Raw genomic sequence first — 19,779 nt, forward strand, 5'->3', positions numbered from 1 at the left:
ATAGACGCCATGTCGATACTGCAAAAACCCTCTATTTCTGTTAATACGAAGTTTTGATCGCAGTGTTTTTACTATTCGGTTTTCGTCTTGGAATCGACAACTTTCGTTCTGCACAAATTTGTCGACTAGGGCGTATAAATTAGGGTTGATACATCTTTTTTGTAGCAGTGAATTCGTGTACTTCTAAAATCTAAATAATCTCTTTTGACAAAAAGTGCGTCTGTAGGCTCATTTTATTTCCGTGTATATAAATATATATATATAACGCTTCCTCATGACAAATCACATCCTACAACGAACACAAGAAAGGCGACCTTAATTTTCACGAAAAAGGATCACCAAAAAAACACAGAAAAGGATGTGGTCCAAATGAGGTTACAGATCAACCTTTGATTGGTGATTATTGCTAGTTTGCATTTTTTTCTTGACTCTCCCAAAGACGAAGAATAAAACTATAACCACCAAGAACAAAACCATTATGTTTTGAATTTGAATGGTTGTGTCGTTTTCTGGCAATTGCTCCTCTGAAACATAAAATATTATAAAGTTGGATGTATCTAGTGGACCAACTTTTGATTCTTACAACGTTCGTAAAAAATGTTAACAATCGGCTACAATGCTTAGGCATAGTAAAGCTTTAGAGTTTGGATCATTCAAACACACATGTTTTATTAACATCCATACCATAGCAAGTCGCCCCGTCTGCTCCAAGACTACGTCCAGGGTTGCACAAACATATCATGTTTCCATTGGCCGTCGCACAAATATCGCTGCAGCCACCATTTTTCTAAATAAACCAAACGTGAATACATTCATACGCTTTTAAGACAAAACAAAATATTTTACATTATGCAAAAATACGCTGAATCAAATCCAAACGTACAGTAATAGGGCTGCAGACAGTGTACACTGTTTCGGCTTGTAAGGTCTCATCATTGCAGCTGGTGATAAGAGATAGCCGATACAGTATGCGCTGTCTGCAGCTTGTCAATCATTGGCTTGATGCCTTTACTTAATTAATTTTACTTAGTATAAGAACAACTCAGCAAAAAATACGGTGGCCTGTAAGGTCATCGTTTCTGTTTTGCTAAACCACTATCATTTCCAAAACAAAGTTAAGGTTATTTTCCTGTTTCCACTTACCTGACGACAGCTGTTCTTGTTTGCAGAAATAACAATTGGACCAGATTTGAGAAGTTGAATGTTTTTTTCGGGTTGAATCGATCTGCGACCTTGCCCATGTGAACTCTGTGTAGTAAACTACACATTAAATTTGTGACAAAAATTTCCCGTTCAAGACAAGGTTTAATTTCAGGGAAACGACAGTTTGGCTTGCTTAACACTAATTGCCTGCAGACGCACACGTCAAATTAGAATCAAAGGGTTGTAAGCTCAAATCTCATTTTGGCCCATCATGTAAATTGTTACAAGACAAAATTTCAAATCTGTAGCTGTAACCCAGAGCTGTATGCATGTCCTAATTTAGAGCCCGGTCCCCAACCAGACTTATTTTAAAAATCAAATCCCAAATTCGTGCCCAAAATTGCAGCAAAGTATTACACAGTGTCAAGTCAGTTCCAAATCATGCCCGTTTTTATGTAACTTAATCCTCAAACCGGCCTAAACCCAAACCGAAAAGCCCGAGCCGATCTACATCGCTGGTTTAAGCAACAAAAAATTAAAATATAATACGCCTACTTAAAACGCACTTACCAGTCTGTCAGGTTCTATTTTGACTTCGACCCTGCAATAGATAAACACCACGCTGTTCCAGTCATTTGGCCAAACAAATGACCGAAATTTGAACTTAGCAATGGAGTGATTCCCGTTAGCAAAAATCACAACAGCTGGCTTGTTCAAGAATTCTCCACCGGCCGGAAGTCTGTAAAAATAAATCCAGTTTTGAAACGTTGAACAGATGTGGGAGCAGAGTATGACTTCTGGTATTTTATTAGGAGGGTATAGCCACCCTGACTGGGCCAGTATATTCGTTTGAAAAATTGGTGATGGGTTTTAAAGGTCGCGTGTTTTTGTACAAGAAATTTAAGAGACGTCGCTATACTCAACCTATAACATTTTAATTTAAATTAAACTCAAAACAAAAAACCTTAAAAAATGGTTAATTTTTTAAGATGCAAAGACGTTGCATAGAAACGTAGGCAATTTGAAAGCAAGAAACCTGGGTGCAAAAAACAAACAAACAAATAAAGTAATACGGAAGAAATAGTTTCAGAATTACTCTTATGTCTTGCTTGTAGTTAATTCTGGACGCCTTTTTATGTTTTAATGTCTTGGTAGGTGGACACGGAGATTGTCCGAGTACACACATTTTTATGTATTTTCTACTGACCCATTTTCGATGAGTGTGTAGTTTTTGTCTGTCCCAAGATGATCGGTTGCCCAACAATCCAACATCTGTTTGTAAAATAGTATAAAAGTATAGAAAAACTTAAGGTAAAAATATGTGAATTGATTTCCGACAGTTAGCATAAAGCTTTGTTGCTCCACTTGGCTTTGTGACAAATTGTATTTAGACAAGTTCACTAGATTACCTTCTTGGTCTTCTTAGATAAGCCTATATTTTAAGACCTAACTTACAGGTTATGCGGCTGTACGCAACGAATCAGAATAATACACATGAGTTCACATAAAGAAACATCGTACCAGCAAGTTATATAAGTGTGCGTGGATATTAAACTTTAAAATCAAATCGGCAAGGCGTTAAGTTTAACCATTACTCTGATGCTAAATAATAATAATGCCGATTGCCGTTGACTATACCATTTTAAATCTCTAGTTTTGATGGAAATGAGGGCCCTCTTTTTCTGATAAGTTTTATTTCTATGTGTAAACAGTGGCAACTTTCGCTTCCAAAACCAATATTTCATGTAATAATACACCGATGTATTTTACCTCTGTTATAAATCCTGGACTACTGGAGTGCAATTCCACAACAACGTTCACAAATTCAGGGACAAAAATTGTAGAGATTAGCGGGGTTGTGAAATCATCTTCGAAAATTCCAATTGTCAACATGAATTGTCCTTGTTGAGAATCAAGAGAAAAGTTCGCTTTCCTAAAATTTTGATGTAGTTACATTTCAAAGGATTTATTTGTGTTTAAAACTTTAAAGAGACAAGTTTTCAACACTAAAACCAAAAAGTATCAATATTTTTTATATCTACATTTAAGTTCAGATAAACTAGCAAAAAGCATAATGGTGGAAATTATTTTACAAAGTCTAAAGATAAGTAACAAACACTGTACTTGGAAACATGAGTTGCGGGAAATGCAAAATAGTACGTTTAAAGCAAATTCATATAGGCTAAAGAAGTCAAAAACTATTAAATGAACTGTTTTTGTCGTTATCGCTTGTTTTACATTTGCAAAACTTTTTAACCCCAAAAATTAAAACATAAAACTGACGTTAAAAATACTTTTGCATTTAAATTCGTTTAAAATAAAATTCTATTCTGCTTCTCTACATATACTAGAAACAAATTTGAAAAGTAACCACACAATTTTGAAGAAAAACTTACGACGAAACGGGAGTAATCTGCGAATCAATGACAGCTGTGTTGTTGTAAACACAAGATACACAAAAGTAGCTGAATCTCACAACAGGAAAAAGATCCACAGACGCGGGCCATAGGGTGAAGGAAAAGATTACTAACGACCCGTTTTTCTGTCAACAACCAAAAACTTTGAAGGACTTTTTACATTAAAAAAAACGCGCAACAGTGCAGTTTTAGCCTTAGCTTTGACTTCATGCCGTTTCGAGTGTTGATTGTAATTCAGAAAGTAGTAAAGGCCTATATTTTTGTTGATGGAATATAATTAGGACGCCGCAAAGTGGTTTAAACAATTTCTTGGGACATAAAATTGGTTGAAGGGGCTAAGACTGTTGGAATACTTACGGACGTAAAATATGTATAGATGTGCAACTAACAGAAATAGTGCCCTGGTGATAGAGTGCCCTGAAGTTTTATTAAGCGGTCCGAAATGATGGTGATGAATGTTGTTTGGAAACAAAGCCAAAATTAGGTCGAATAAAACCCGTTTTATAGTTGAACTTATGTATGAACCGGGCCTAAACCAAGAACTCGACCCGACTTACAACTCTTCAGTTTAATTCAAACAAAAATGTTGCTTTTAAACAAGGTCAAACATGGTGAACATAATTTGTTTCCAAATTACTACTTACTGTTATGTTGACATCACAGTCGGTCAAGGTGACATTGAAATCATAGTTGGATGACGCAACGCATTGTGGGTCAACGTGGGTAACGGTTGGAACGTATTTGCTTGACATCACGAGCTGGTCTCCTGACGTCATTCTCATCTGGTCTCTTACGTCTTTGGCGACGCTATAAACAAGTTTTAATTTGCAAAAAAACTGTACACATTTATTCAGAGATTCTCAATAGAACAGTAGCGCCCGCACCTCCTGGCGTTGGTAGAAGTAAGCAGTGTTTTTTTAAGGTGTTTTTAATTTCTCCAGCGGTTTCCCAAAATTTGGACTTGCAACTACAGTAGCCTAATAAATAATTCGTTTGAGCAAATATGGCTATTTTTTGGTATTTAAATGAAACACTTGCGGTCTCTCAAAACTACTTAGCGGTCACCCAAACCAAACCTTAAAAAAACCCTGGAAGTAAGTAAGCCGTAGCCTTTTGGCAAGAAGGGGCCCAGTTCGAAACGAGTAGTTATAAAAAAGGCCCAAATTATTAGCCCGAAAGTTGGTAAGATCCTGATTATAAAGTCAAGCCCCAATCAAACCCAATTTGTAGAATCTTAGGCCCAAACCGAAATGAAAGCTTAACACTGAAATTAGGGTCCAAAAGTACAAGCCCAAACGTATTACTCTGCACCAAATATTTTTTGAGTAAATTTGCCTGATTTATTTTTTTATTTTATTTTGGATTCTATTTGAATAAGATACTGACGATGATGTAATAGCGAAATATATATATCTTTAAAACCAAAGGGTGAACGACTAAGTGGTTTTTCTGAACTTACATTTATTTTTAGATATTTACATTTCAAAGGAAGTACATACCAATAAACAAGAATTTTAAGAAGCCGCACTTACTGAACAAAGACATGATCTTGGTGACATTGTACAGTGGTTGTTTCTACTTCGCACGGTGGTGGATTCTCTAAAGCATAATATTAAATATTACAATCAGTCTAAAACATGTCAAAATAAACTAAGCACTTAAATCAAATATATCGTTCAAAAGAAACACACCAAAGAAAGTTGAGATAATAATAACGTCGAAACGTCGATTCTTTACAATAAAAACTGCTTGAAGAACAATACTCGTTTATGCAACAACAGCTAAGATAACATTTAATGCCTGGCAACAAATGCTTATTTTTATTACGATGAGATAATGTTGGAAATTTTGTTTAGTTGCAGAAATGTGCAATCGGGGGCAAAATTTTACAAAAGTTTTGCTTCCTAAAGAAAAAGTTGGCGTCAAAACATGAAGCGATGCTTTGTGGTTTTAATTTAGCGGTAGTTACAGAGGAGTCTTGACTATTTTATAAATTCGTCTCAACAAAACACATTCGCATAAGGGGACCCAGACCATTCATTTTTCATGTTTCTTATATAGTTTTTTTACCATCAACTTTGCTTAGAATTAATGTCTGCAGATCACTGACGATGCTTTCCAGCTCCAAAAACGTCTGCATAGTTCGAATGTTGTCGCTGTTTCCATTGGTAATAAGCTGTGTTTATTTAAAAAAAACGTTTACAGTTTTTGCTTATTGGATTTGGTAGTTAATTTTTAAGGTTAAAAACTTGTTGCAATCAGTTTCAAAAGCTGTACATGCAGAATCTGTTTTAATTTATGGCAGTTATGAGAAAGTGATGCGTTCATTAACATTTTACTGTTTATCTGTCAATAACACTATAAACACGATCAACTGTCTAATTTGCTTTGTTGTCACCAATCAGTTCTTGTACTGTTGTATTTTCCGTAAAGATATTAATTAAAAATATTAAAAAAACTTTACACTTAATTTTCAAATTAATTTTAATTTTTCAAAGGAGCCACATAAGAAAACTGATTTGCGTTAAAAAGGCCGAACCAACTTTGAATCTAATTCTGCTTAGTATTAATTTTCACCATTAAAAAACCATAAAAACCTGCGGACAAATTGACATAAAAAATAGCAATTTAATTTATTTTTTTGACACAAAATGGCGCCCTAGGCTTTATGCGGTTAAACATGAGTTTGATCAACTTGTATTTTATGTAAACTTTTGCTTATTTCCAAGATTTGTCCTAATTTTGAAGGGCAATGGCATAGAAAAAAAATATTCTCCTTATTTCTAAGAAATGTCCTTGTTTTTAAATTGAGTCTTATTTTGTTTTATTTTTAACAGTTACAAGTCAAATCTCGGGATTTCAATCTCTGCTACAAGTAAACGTACACCTATAGACCTGGGCTGGCGTGAGATGTATTTTCTTCGAACAAGAAATTGCTGGAACAGATTGTTTCTGGCAAAAAGTGTGGCATGTTAAAATGTCATGGCTCGTATAAATGCAAAAAAATGTGTTAAAATGTTTGCTTTGTTTCGTATAAAAATTAAATCTTCGGTTGTCCTTATTTTAAGGTCCATGTCATTGGCAACCCTGGATATAAAACAAAAAAATAATGGCAGTCTTTTCAACATAAAAGCAACACTGCCGTATTTTATGCACAGCATAAATAGGCCTATTTTTTGATTTATGTTTTTTTTTCACGGGGTTCGAACCCAGGACACTCCCGGGGACGAATCCCGATCAGGTTTTTTATGTCTGTTTGTGGGTCAGGTGCGCCAGACCATTCGGCCAAATTCCTGGCCGTTGATTTATGTTTTAATTTACTTGACCTCACGCGGGCCAGACAGTGACACCCAACTAGCCGGTTGTGGCCTGCGGGCCGTAAAATGCTCAGGTCTGCCCCACAGTCTGATGCATGTCCCCTCTCTTTAACAAGTAGTACCACTGTTCTAGTCACTTACTTGAAGTTGCTGCAAACCGTAATTTTCTACACCAATTGCAATTACTTCGATGCTGCTATTTCGAATCTCTTCGATGACATTGGGCAGACGGTCGGCGTCGTTTGCTCTATAACCCAAAATATCGTGTTTGACAACGCAAGTTATGTATTTCCAAACTTGACATTTTACAAATCAGCCGAAGTTACACGATTCAGACAACACAAAATTTATGTAGATCTTCTGTACAATTCCAACTTACATTCCGTCTGTTACAAGAATGATAATTTTGTCGGTGTTGTTGTCGTTATATCGTGGAGAGTTTTGAAACTCCAAATGTGTAAGAGCAAGGCCGGCCGCTGTGTGCGTCGTGCCATACTTGTATGTAATATTCAGAACAGTTTCCTGCGTGAAGGAAATCCCCATGTTTGCTCTAACGTCAAAAATGGCTATGGGCTACTCTTGGATTAAAGCAGTGAAAAATGAATGTAGGCGCAACTTAATAGAGATGAATTAGGCGTTAAGTGTTTGGTTTCCTGCTTTACTCACAACAAATCCGCTAATAAATTAAGTTGAAAAGAAAACTCCATGTTATCTTTACAATTTTTGGTGATTTGTAGCAAAGTTGTAAACGGGCCTGAAATTTCAACCCGAAACCCGGCCCGAACCCGAATTGTTTTTGAGAAGCCCGTTTAGGCCCGAAAGTTTGATTGACAGACCTATACTTCAAGCCTCAGAAAAGAGCAAGACAACAAACACAATAGAAAACTGGCCTTGAACAAGGCGTTTTAGGGCTGTTTTAAATTAGGTCAGCAGGTCAAACAAGTGGCTACTTAGCTAGTTAAATTTATTTACAACTTTGATTTGCAGAACGGTATACGTACTTTTAAAGAAGCGTGATCCTTATATTCACCCAATCCCACTTCCACCCTCGTCAAGGACTGCTCCGTCAGTGGCTTACTACAGTACGTAAATTAAAACAAAACCGATGATGTTAAAACCATTAATGCAGCGAAGTTTGGGTTGACCGTTAATACTCTAACCCAGTGGTTCCCAACCGTTTTTTGATAAATTCCTCACTTAACAATTCAAAACATTTTTCTTCATCACAAATATACTGCATAGTAGATGCTACCCATACAAATATCATTTAAAGTAGTGTCTTTGAAAGTTTAGGCCTTCATTCCATGCAACAAAAAAGTTCGGTTTCGGCCGAATTTTCAAAAAAGTTCGGGCCGGAACCGAAACATAGAAAAACAGCGTATTCGAACGAAGTGTTTAGGCCGGCCGAAACTTTGGTGCATTTCTACGTAACCATTTAATTAACTACCGGTTAGAAACTACTGATTTACATTGTTTACTATGTTTGTAAATAGACCAACCTATAATCGTTAATTGAATATTTGACCACCCCGACGTGGATAGTGGATAGGTTAAACTGTGAAGTAACGTCGACCACCCATTCCTTAAGTAGTACGAAGTTTGTTCGTCCCACCGAACCTGACCCATCCAGGGTAAACATAAGGTCGATGCCTGAAGTTGGACATTCTAAACAAAAAAAAATGTTTTTTTATTATTAATATTCAGGACAGTGGTTCATAGCCTGTGTTACACGTACGCCCATTACTGGTGCCACGACGGACCACTTTACAGGTGGTACGCGAATAGCTCTCTGTTATACTAAACTAAAATCAGATCAAAAATTGCACCTCAACTGACCCAAATGATCAGTCCTGGTATTGGGTGATACTCATGTCTTGAACATTCTTTTGAAATTATTAACCTTGCTGGTTACAATAACCGCTAGTCAATGAGAATGAGTCTATATTTCTAGGTTTAACCATACAAACAGGTTTAGGTGTATGCAATAATAGAAATAGAAAGTCTTCAGGTGGTACGCCATGACTAATGCATTACTATAAGGTTGAGTACCACTGGTTTAAAACTATCGTCCGATAACGTCGGTATAGTGAAATTATTTTTAGGAACATCAGCGTTAAACTACCAAAGCTACTAAATAGAAACAATAATTACCTTGCGGAATATTCCTCTTACGCCTCTTTTCATCTAAAAAAACACTTAAATTATAATAAATGACGTAACATTGTCTGTTGCTAAAACTATATAAAACATTAAATGGACGATAGAAAGAGCACCGTTATAAAGCATAAAAACATTGATTTAAAGTAGATTTGGAGTAGCTCCTAGCACAATCTCTCACTCGTTATGCAGTCCTGTCGGTCCCCAAGATCTGGCAAATATTTACAGACACATTCTTTTGCCATCATCAAGTCAGATCCACTAAGCAAGAAATCCAAAGCTCTATTCCAACATTCTGCCTCTAGTGGTTTAGTTCTGAATTTCAATATACTTACTTTTAACATAATAAAACTGAAGAGCTTTGAAAGGAACACTGTTTAACCCAGTGGTTCTCAAACTCGGTTTTCGGGGCCGCATGCGGCTCCCAGCAACTACTTATTTTGCGGCTCGCACCAGACCTTAGAAAATCACCAAACATTGCTATGTTAGCTTTCAAGGTAGTACTCTTTAGTGATTTTAACAGCCTTTTGTTTTTTTGCGGCTCCCTACACACTTACAAAATTACCATTTGGTCCCGACAATAAAAATGTTTGAGAACCACTGGTTTAACCTGTTTTTATTTTCAATATCGATATTAAACGTAAAAGCAGGAAAGGATTTAAACGCATTACTCCAACAAATTGGTTTTTCATATGACTGTCGAAAGCCCTTTAAGACTATCCATCAGGCTTTCTTTGGGTGTTTTTTTCTGTCGAATTCATATTCTAGGGACCCTTGACTGGCCCCATCAATGTGTTCCCCCAGTCGTGTTATACTCGCGCATTGCGCCAAACTCACTCTCTGGTCAGCTCCCGTAAATAAAAATGGATGGGAAGAATAAACTTCTATAGCCAAAAATTCTCCATAGTCAAAGTGCGGCTGTGTGAGCCAGAACGCCAGCGCGCAAGCTTGAGTTTTATGTCTGTGTGTACGTCACTGCGCCAGCGGGGCAGCTCATGGGCGTACGCTAAGCCCGCGAGAAATCCTGTGTGGATCTAGCCTTACGGTTTACAATACAGTGTAGCTTCCGCGCGTTCAGTCATAATCCACCAGTTGTGCCCTTCACTGTTCTGCGCCCATAACGTTTTAACGTTGCGCAGCTATTTTCGGCTTGTTGATTGTTTTAGTGCAATTGTGTCGCTATGTGTTTATTTACAAAGCGAAATAAATTTAACTCTTAATGCAAGCTTGAAAAGGTGAAGACTTTTGAAAGAAAAGTTAGGTGCCATCGCAAAGAAGAACCTTACATTCAAGTAAGTAAAAATGCTGAACTTACAGTTGTGTATCACAGGACAATTCGTCTGCCAAGTCGTTGTCAATAACATAATCCACGACACTTTTCCACGCAAAAGGGATACCATTATCGGCCATACACTGGTCAAAGAAAAGAATAAGTTCGTCTAAGGCACGTTTTCGGCGTCGCCTGTCATGACCGCCTTGAAAAAAATAGAAATAGTATTATTATGGTGGAATTTCTACATGAAGCATAAAAATTAACTTACCGTGGACCAGAAATACAGAAAGGCACAATACCAGAAATATGTTTCTTATCATTATTTCACTAAATGACTTCCAATTCCTTCAGGCAAAATAGGCAACTAATTGGTCGGTGTAAAAATCAGCATTGCACAGAAACAAACAGCACAAATACGTTGATTTAACAACCTCTGTTGCAAACGACAGGTTCTATTGTGTAACATAGGATGTTCATATCCTGGGTTATTAGTCACCGGTTATATTGTTCAAAGTAGAACCGTTGCTGTGTTCGGCGTACATTCCAAGCAACAAAATTGCCTATGGCACCTTTTGTACCCCGAACAGAAATTTTCTTTCAAAAACAAGGCATATTTGCGTATAGGTATAGACATATTTTATGTCAGTTAATGTAACAACGCGAAAATGCACACCAAATTACATGTTATTATGAGCACAAGTAAAGTATAAGATGAGCATAGATTTATAACTGGGATCAGCCCTGAAGCAGACCAGCGATCATGCAGCACACTCATCGCCATGCAGGCATATTGAATACGTTATACCGAATCGGCCGCAGTCACCAAGCATTCCCATGTGGCAAAGCATGGATCAGAAAATCTAGCTTGCGGTGGGATTCGAACCCACGACAGAAGTCACTCCTGGACTTCAATGGGCTTGACGTACTGGCACCCAGTAAAGGAACATTTTTTCACAAAAAAAGGTGAAGTAGCATAGACAGAAGGAAAAACACAGCAAAAGGGGCGTGGATGAAAATCAATACTTGAATAAATGAAATAGGGGTTAACGATTTGTGTTAATTTGTTTTTACTTTCCATATTTTTTGAAGTTTAATTTCCAAAAAGCGCAGAATAAAACTATAACCACCAACAGCAGAACAATGATGATTATAATGAGAATGGCTGTCTTGTATTCTTGTTGCAATTGCTCCTCTGAAACATACAAAATATTTTAAAGTTAGGTTTATTAGACGTATAACGTGGGATTTAGTTAAACGAAACTATTATACAGAAACACCTATTAGCTACTATTTATCTGGTAAGGCTTACGCCACCCCTATTTTTTAGACGATTTATACAAACGTTCAATTAAATGTCCAAACTGTATAAATAGACTATGTCGGTAAAAATAAAGTGAGTTTGCTTGGTTGGCGGGAAAATGTTAGGACGTAAAAGGTTCTTGGTAAGTGCGGGTTTTTAGGGGTTGAGCATAAATGTGCTGAATTATTACAAGGCGTTATAACCTTTATTAAAACAGTGGGCAATGCATTGATTTTTACAATGTTCGTAGGAAATATGTAAACTATACAATTCTTTGGCACTTTAAGTTTAGATTATTCAACTGCACTTGTTTTCTTCACTTCCATACCATAGCAATTCGCCCCGTCTGCTCCGAGACTACGTCCAGGGTTGCACAAACATATGGTGTTTCCATTCGCCGTCGCACAAATGTCGCTACAACCACCATTTTTCTGCATAGACCAACATGAATGCAATTATACGCTTTTAAGACAAGGCACAACATGTTACATTATTAAAAAATACACTGGTCAACATCAAAAACAATGTGAATACAATCAACGAACTGAGAATGTTTTACCTGACTGCAGCTATTTTTGTTTGCTGAAATAACAATTGGACCGGATTTGAGAAGTTTAGTCTTTTCATTGGTTTGAATCGATCTGCGACCTTGCCCATGTGAACTCTGTGTGGTAAATTACACATTAAATTTGTGACAAAAATTAAATTTAACTTCGGTTATAAAAAGGTGTAGCATTCGGTCTGAACACGTTTAATTGTATTTGGGCACTCAATAAAAAATTGAGGCTGTACACTCCCATGGGAGGCCCGAAAATTTGTGAAAATGTGAAAAAAGTATTGTAACGGTGCAGGTGCAGCGTGTTTAATCATGATCCATCAATTGTGCCATCAACTTTTCTTGCGCCCCATAACGTCTTAACGCAGCTATTTCCGGCTTGGTAATTGTTCAGTGCAATTGTGTCTCTATGTGTTTTTTCACCAAGCGTAATAAACTCAACTCAACTGAAGTGTTAAATCAGGGCCAAATTTAGCCGTTTTTCATGAAACCTAAGCCCGAAACCGGCGCTGGTTGAACGCAGGTGGTAATCAGTGATTATATAAACAGTGGTGGGATTCAGCCGGTTCGCACTGGTTCTGTAGAACCGTCTCACGAAATTTTATGAGATCAGCGAACCGGTTAGCATTACTGGTTACTGTCTACGGGATTTTTGTAACAGAACCGGCTAAAAATAGGACATTTGTGATAGAACCGGCTGACCAAAAAATTGAATCCCATCACTGATTACAACACACATACTTTGTGTTACACTTACCAGTCTGTCAGGCTCTAATGCGACGTTGACCCTACAATAGATGAACACGACGCTGTTCCAGTCATTTGGCCAAACAAATGAGCGGAATTTAAACTTAGCAATGGGTTGTTCCCGGTTACAGAGAATCACAACGGCTGGCTCGTTTAAGTATTCACCACCGGCCGGAAGTCTGTGAAAATAAATCTAGTTTTGAAACGTGGAATAGATATGGGAGCAGAATATGTTATCAACAATATTAATAGTTGATAAAGAAACTAAGAAGGTTAAAAGTACTAACTCCGTCTAGAACAGAGTTGTAAACGGGCCTGAAATTGAAGCCTGAACCCGAATTGTTTTTTGAGAAGCCCGGTTAGACCTGAAAGTTTGATCGACAGACCTAGACATTACAGCCCCAGAAAAAACCAAGACAACAAACACAATAGAAACAACTTATCACGAACAAGGCGTTTTAAGACTGTTTGACATTAGGCCGTCCAGCAACCAGCTACTTAGCTAGTTAAATTTATGCAAAAAATAGTGACACAAAGTGCAAAGTCAGGCCCGCTTTTTGAAGAAACCGAAGCCTGAACCCGGTCCGAAAAGTCCGGCCCGACTTACAGCTCTGAGCCAGATACCCAAGTTTTAACGTGCCAACATAATTTTTAAAGAAACTGAGTTGGGATAAAGTTCTAATCCCGCCTAGGTCTTGTATTTTTCTTTGGTATTGCTTAACTGAACAAAATTTGGCACAAAATAAAGAAAAGGAACGCAGAACTATTTCAAAGGCGTGGAACCATACGCAACATGGTGTTATTTATAACAGTTTTGATAAAAACACAAATATTGTTTAACGCCTTTCTTTGATTCTAAGATCTTTGTATGTTTGTTTTTTTAATTATGCAGCTGCCCCAGACAGAAAAATGGCACGAATACACTTATTTCTAAGTATTATCTACTGACCCATCTTCTATGAGTGTGTAGTGTCTGTCTGTTCCACTATGATCGGTGGCCCAACATTCCAATATCTGTTTAAAGTAGAGAGAAACTCGAAACGAAAATATGTGAATAAGTTTCCCACATTTAACATAATAGATTTTTTTGCCAGATTTTAGTTAGGTTTGTGTTGTTAAAAACATGAATTTGCTGTGACATATACACAGCAAATCAGACACAAAAATGAGTTTGTCGAATATATAGTATTTGGTATGTTCTATAGTAAAGAAACATGATGTTATCAAGCTCTACGAAAGGTTGGTGATTGAATAGTCCAATTCAAAATTAAAACGGGCAAATTGACATCGATTTTGAAGATAAAAAAGTACAACATTTTAGAATATAATATTTTAGATCTTTAGTTTTGATAAAAGTGAGGACTTTCTGGTGTTCCTTACACCAGCAAAGTTATTTCCATGAAGTAATACACTGATGTTTTTTACCTCTGTTACAAACCCTGGACTAAGGGAATGCAATTCCACAGCAACGTTCACAAAGTCAGGGACAATGATTGTAGAGATTAGCGGGGTTGTGAAATCATCTTCAAAAATTTCCATTGTCAACATAAATTGTCCTTGTTTAGTTTCTAAAAGAAAGTCCTCTTCTCTGTAATTTTAATGTATTCACATGTCAAGAGGATAAACATAAATGTTGGCTTCAGCCCTAAAGTGTCTATGCGATATAACGCCTTCAATGGGCCTAGCGTACTGTGATTTATAGATGAGTGTGTCGTGATCGGTAGTCTGCATAGACGCTTCAGGGCTGATCCCAGTTATGAATTTATGTTCATCTTAACTGATACTGGTCAATCCAGCGATCCACAACTAGGAAGCTGACATGTGCAGCATACGAGGCAGGCAACGGTGCTTGTGATCTGACTTTCTACGGGTTCACCGCTGAGCCTATGTAGCTCAGTTGTTAGAGCGCAAGTCCCTGAAGGACTCCTGTCGTGGGTTCGAATCCCTCCGCAGGCAAGATTTTTCTAGCTTACGCCTTGCCATACGGGGAATGCTTGGTGACCCACTGATTCGGTATAACCCTTCAATGGGCCTGGTTTGCAGTGGGCTGCTTTAAGAGGTTATTTAAATTTTAAAGAGAGACTTACGACAAAACTGGAGTGATTTGTGAATCAATGACAGCTGTGTTGTTGTAAACACAAGATACACCCAAGAAGCTGAATCTCACAACAGTAGAAAAATCCACAGAGGCAGGTCTTATTGTGAAGGAAAATGTCGTGAACAGTCCATTTTGCTGTCAACAACCACAATTTTTGGTAAAGGTTAGAATTGTTACATTTGAAAGCAAAAGGTTTAACAATGTAAATTAAGCATTAGCTTTGGCTTCATGGCTCTCCAAATGTTTATTGAGCTTTAGAAAAGTTACACGATAGAAATATACTCTGGGCAAAAAGTATTAAGCTGTCCGAAATGTAGGCCCAAAGTTAAAGGTTGTTTTGAAACAAAGCCAAACTTGGGTGCAATTACGGAACAATGAGGCCGAGTATAAATCAGGCCCTAATCAAGCCCGTTCTATAAGTTCAAATTCAAATTCAAATTCTATGAAAAGTTATTTTGATTAACTTGAAAAAAGGCGAACATAAAAACAAATATTGTTCCAAATTGAAACTTGCCGTAATGCTGACGTCACAGTCGGTCAAGGGTACATAGAAATCGTAGTTGGATGACGCAATGCATTGTGGGTCTACGTCGGTAACAGTCGAAACGTTTTCGCTTGAAATCACTAGCTGGTCTCCAGGTGCCATTTCCATCTGGTCTCTTCTATCTTTGGCAACGCTGTGATAAGTTATAATTAGCTTTTTTGTTTTTTCGTGTCGTTTTGTTTTTAACGTTTGTTTTAGTTGCCGAGGAGTGTGTTGTCGTTGTGTTAGTCTTTTATTATTATTTTACATATTTTATTGCCTAAATAACTTAATTTTATTTCTTGCTGAGAACTGAGGATGCCATTAAATCGGCGAAATCGATATTATTTACAATACATTGCAACACGAAAAACACAGATTGATTTAGGTGCACTGAAAGCTTCAGTTTATCCGTAACTTGAAGCATCTGTATTTAGCGCACGTTGCTTAAGACGTTTGAAAAGGACGCATTTGTTCAAAGCTTCCTAGTCTGCGCAGTAGCGCTAACATCTGGGCGTTTTGGTGATCAGTAGAGTTGTAGGTAGGCCCGAAACTGGAACTCGAACCCAAGGTCCAAGCATGGTACCCGGTTCGAAACTGACATTTTTTAACAAGTCGCGAATCAGGCCCTAAATTTAGTGAAATCGCAGCACAAATGTGGCGGGGTGTGAAGCCAGGCCCAAGACAAAAAGGTTTACGTTGAATGTAAGTTAGTTGATAACATTAATAAACATTTTGCTTTTTAATCATGCAATTTTGTTGTTGACATGTTACTCTGTGACAAATGTTTCGTTAGTGCGGCCCTCGATTTACTTGAAAGTTTGGTTTTGGCGCTCAAAGTTGTTTGAGTTTGACACCCCTGGTATACGCACTCATATACAGATTATATTTAGTCGTACTTACTGAACGAAAACATGATCGTGACGACATTCAACTGTAGTTGGCTCAACTTCGCCTAAAATAAACTAGAATATTTAATTTTTAAACAAAACTAAAAACAAAATGAACTAAGGGGTGGAACTTATATATTTGTTAAATTTTAAAAGCCTATAAAATATAAATACCAAAAAATGTTAGATAATTTTAGAAATTCTGTTCACTTGCAGTGATACACAATAGCTGGAAAATTGCAAAACGTTTTTATTTGTGAAATGGATTTACTTTTGGCGTCAAATAATTGAGATGTTGCTTAAGTTGCCTCATTAAGTCTGTATAAAATGAAGGGTTGTAAACCTTAAAAAGAGTAAAGCACTAATGTCAATCTAATACATATTAAATACAACAAAAACAAATTATATATTCTAACACAAAAAACAAAATCCTTTCAAAAAACCTGTATTTCCTAGATCCAAAGTGATTTCTAGCAGAATTTCTTTTAAAGGCGAGTCTGTCTTAGCCATTGCATAGAGACGAGTAGGCCAACAGTTCTCGCAAGGGAGACTGATTGAATTGTTTACTGTGCTTGTGTAAGACAAGTCGCACGTGCAATTTCTGCAAGGCAATCATATAAAACACGACGTAGATATATTTAGACCCACAAACACATAAAAAATTCCCTAATTAAGCACACATGGTTTTGAATATATATTGTTAGTGGTGGGATTCAGCCGGTTCGCAACGTTTCTATAGAACCGTCTCACGACATTTTATGAGATCAGCGAACCGGTTAGCATTACTGGTTACTGTCAATGGACTTTTTGTGACAGAACCGGCTGAAAAATATGACTTTGTGATAGAACCGAAAAAATTGAAATCCATCACTGGTTTGAAGGTAAAACAAACGGGTAAACATAAAGCTTTAAAGGAAGTCTCTACCGTCATTAGTTAATACTTAAATAAAGTAAAATACAATCCACTTAAAATTTTAAATGAAGTCTTTCCAAACGGCAGTTAAATATTCTATTCCTTAAAAGATATCACTGTTTTTAATAAAAGTAAGGTACAATCCAAAAATGGCGTGCAAAGTTAAATATGAATAAAGAATAAATGATGTAAATGTAAAAAGCGGAAATTGAGCATTTTAACTGACCGACTACAAAGTCCTTCTTGACGGACGAAGTCAATAACCGACTCAAAATCTTCTGTCGTCCTGTCATAAGGCTCACAGTTGTATCTTTCCCGTACAGCACTCGCATAAACGAGCGGATCAACGAAAGGACATTCTTCGTCGTTCACAGGTAGCATATCTACAATAAAAAAACGGTTGCGCTGTATCTTGTAAATGTTTCTTTTTTAATTTTGTGTTTCATTTAGGGCTTAGTTAACTAATATGTAAACGTCGTTTACGAAATCTACAAAAAGGATAATCACTGCAAATACCTTATGTCATTTTCATATTATAAACTGGATTTTTAGTATACACTGTGGCCCGACCTCTATAAACGTAAATATTGCCATAAAGTGAAAAGTCGGCCTGGTGTTTCGGGTCGGGTTCGAACTTGTGGTTTTATATTACGGACCTGATTCGTGCCTTACTTTCCACTTTGCCTCATTTGTGCTGCAATTTACCCAGCTTTTAAGCATGATTCGGGCATTGTTTATTTGAAAAATTCGGTTCGGGTATAATTCTTCACAAATTATTATTGTATTTCTAATCAGATCAAATGATTTAGACTAAGCAAAACAAAACGTGCCCGGTTTATATAGCAATATAATTCAGCAATTAGCTTAAGCAGCGCCAGAATGCAAATCGTGCAATTAAAACGCAGGGTACGAAATGAGTTACAACTACAAGGCGCGAAATACACAGCACATACAACTATGTTTCACCAGCACTAAACCTGTTGGTTAATCGGCCTTATTCCAAGTCAAGTCATCAGAAACCGACTATAGAGCCATAGTAGTAAAGTCAACACATGAGCAAACAAATAGAAATTGAACTGCAGACCAGGCGAAAAAGTATTTTTTTGGAACGACAGCATTTTAGAGTGTGTTTTCACAATTACAAAAAAGTAACAATATTTACCTTGATCAACATATCTCTTACGTCTCTTCACATCTACAACAGAACTTACATTAAACTATAAGCAATTAAGTTACATCACATGTTTTTTTTAAAAAAAAAGCGATTTAAAGTTGAATGCATAAATACAAATATGGGTTTATTGAGCTTGATGTCCATAAATTCAGTTATAGTGCAGTAATAACATGTGATGCAAACTTGCAGTATTTATAATCTAAGCTTAGTATCTGACAACCACACATTTAAAGCAAATTAACGAATTTACAATAAACTAAAGCGTAAACTTATGCTTAAATCAGTGGTGGGATTCAGCCGGTTCGCACCGGTTCTATAGAACTGTCTCACGAAATTTTAAGAGATCAGCGAACCGGTTAGCATTACTAGTTACTGTCAATAGACTTTTTGTGAAAGAACCGGCAGAAAAATATGATTTTTGTGATAGAACCGGCTGATAAAAAATTTGAATCTCACCATTGGCTTAAACTTTAAGCCTTAAAGGATCGTCAATCAAGCTTGTGATTAAACATACGAATGTAAATGACTAAAGTGTCAACCAAATTACCCACTAGGAGAGTCCCTTACTCTGAAAGCAATCCTGCCGGTCTCCAAGATTCGGCAAATATTTACAGACACATTCTTTCGCCACAGTCAGATCATATCCAACAAGCAAGAAATTTAAAGCCCCCATCCAGCATCCAGCCTCCAGTAGTTCAGTTCTGAATTTAAATAAACTAACGTTTAATATGATTTACACACAAAAAGAATATACACCACAGTGTTTTATTCGATAACAAGAACTGAAGATGCCATAAACCTTGTGGTGCAATATATCTTTTGTGCAAATTTGTAGCGTTAATACTGTGTATAACGATTGACTCTGCTTGGCCTAGGGTTTTGGATTACATCATGAAGTGAATGATAAGATACATACATACAGTGGTGGGATTCAGCCGGTTCGCACCGGTTCACATGTTATGAGATCAACGAACCGGTTAGCACTATTGGTTACTGTCAATGGACTTTTTGTAACAGAACCGGCTGACAAAAAATTAAGCAAGCCATAAGCAAGTAATCTCTAGCCTCCTGTTTGATTCGAAACCACGTCAGAAGCAATATGGTAACGGTTAGGACAACGGCTTGATTCGGTGTTACGCCTTTAATAAGCCTGCATGGTGTACTATTAAGTAAATGTTATGCAAAAGTAAAAACTATAAAAGTAATAAAACGCTTTAAATTAACAAATCCAAATTTATTACGTTTAGAAGAAGGGTTAGGTGCAGTGGTCG

The sequence above is a fragment of the Phallusia mammillata genome, chromosome 8 (assembly GCF_965637545.1).
Source record: "Phallusia mammillata chromosome 8, kaPhaMamm4.hap1.1, whole genome shotgun sequence".
NCBI classification, from domain to species: Eukaryota; Metazoa; Chordata; class Ascidiacea; order Phlebobranchia; family Ascidiidae; genus Phallusia; species Phallusia mammillata.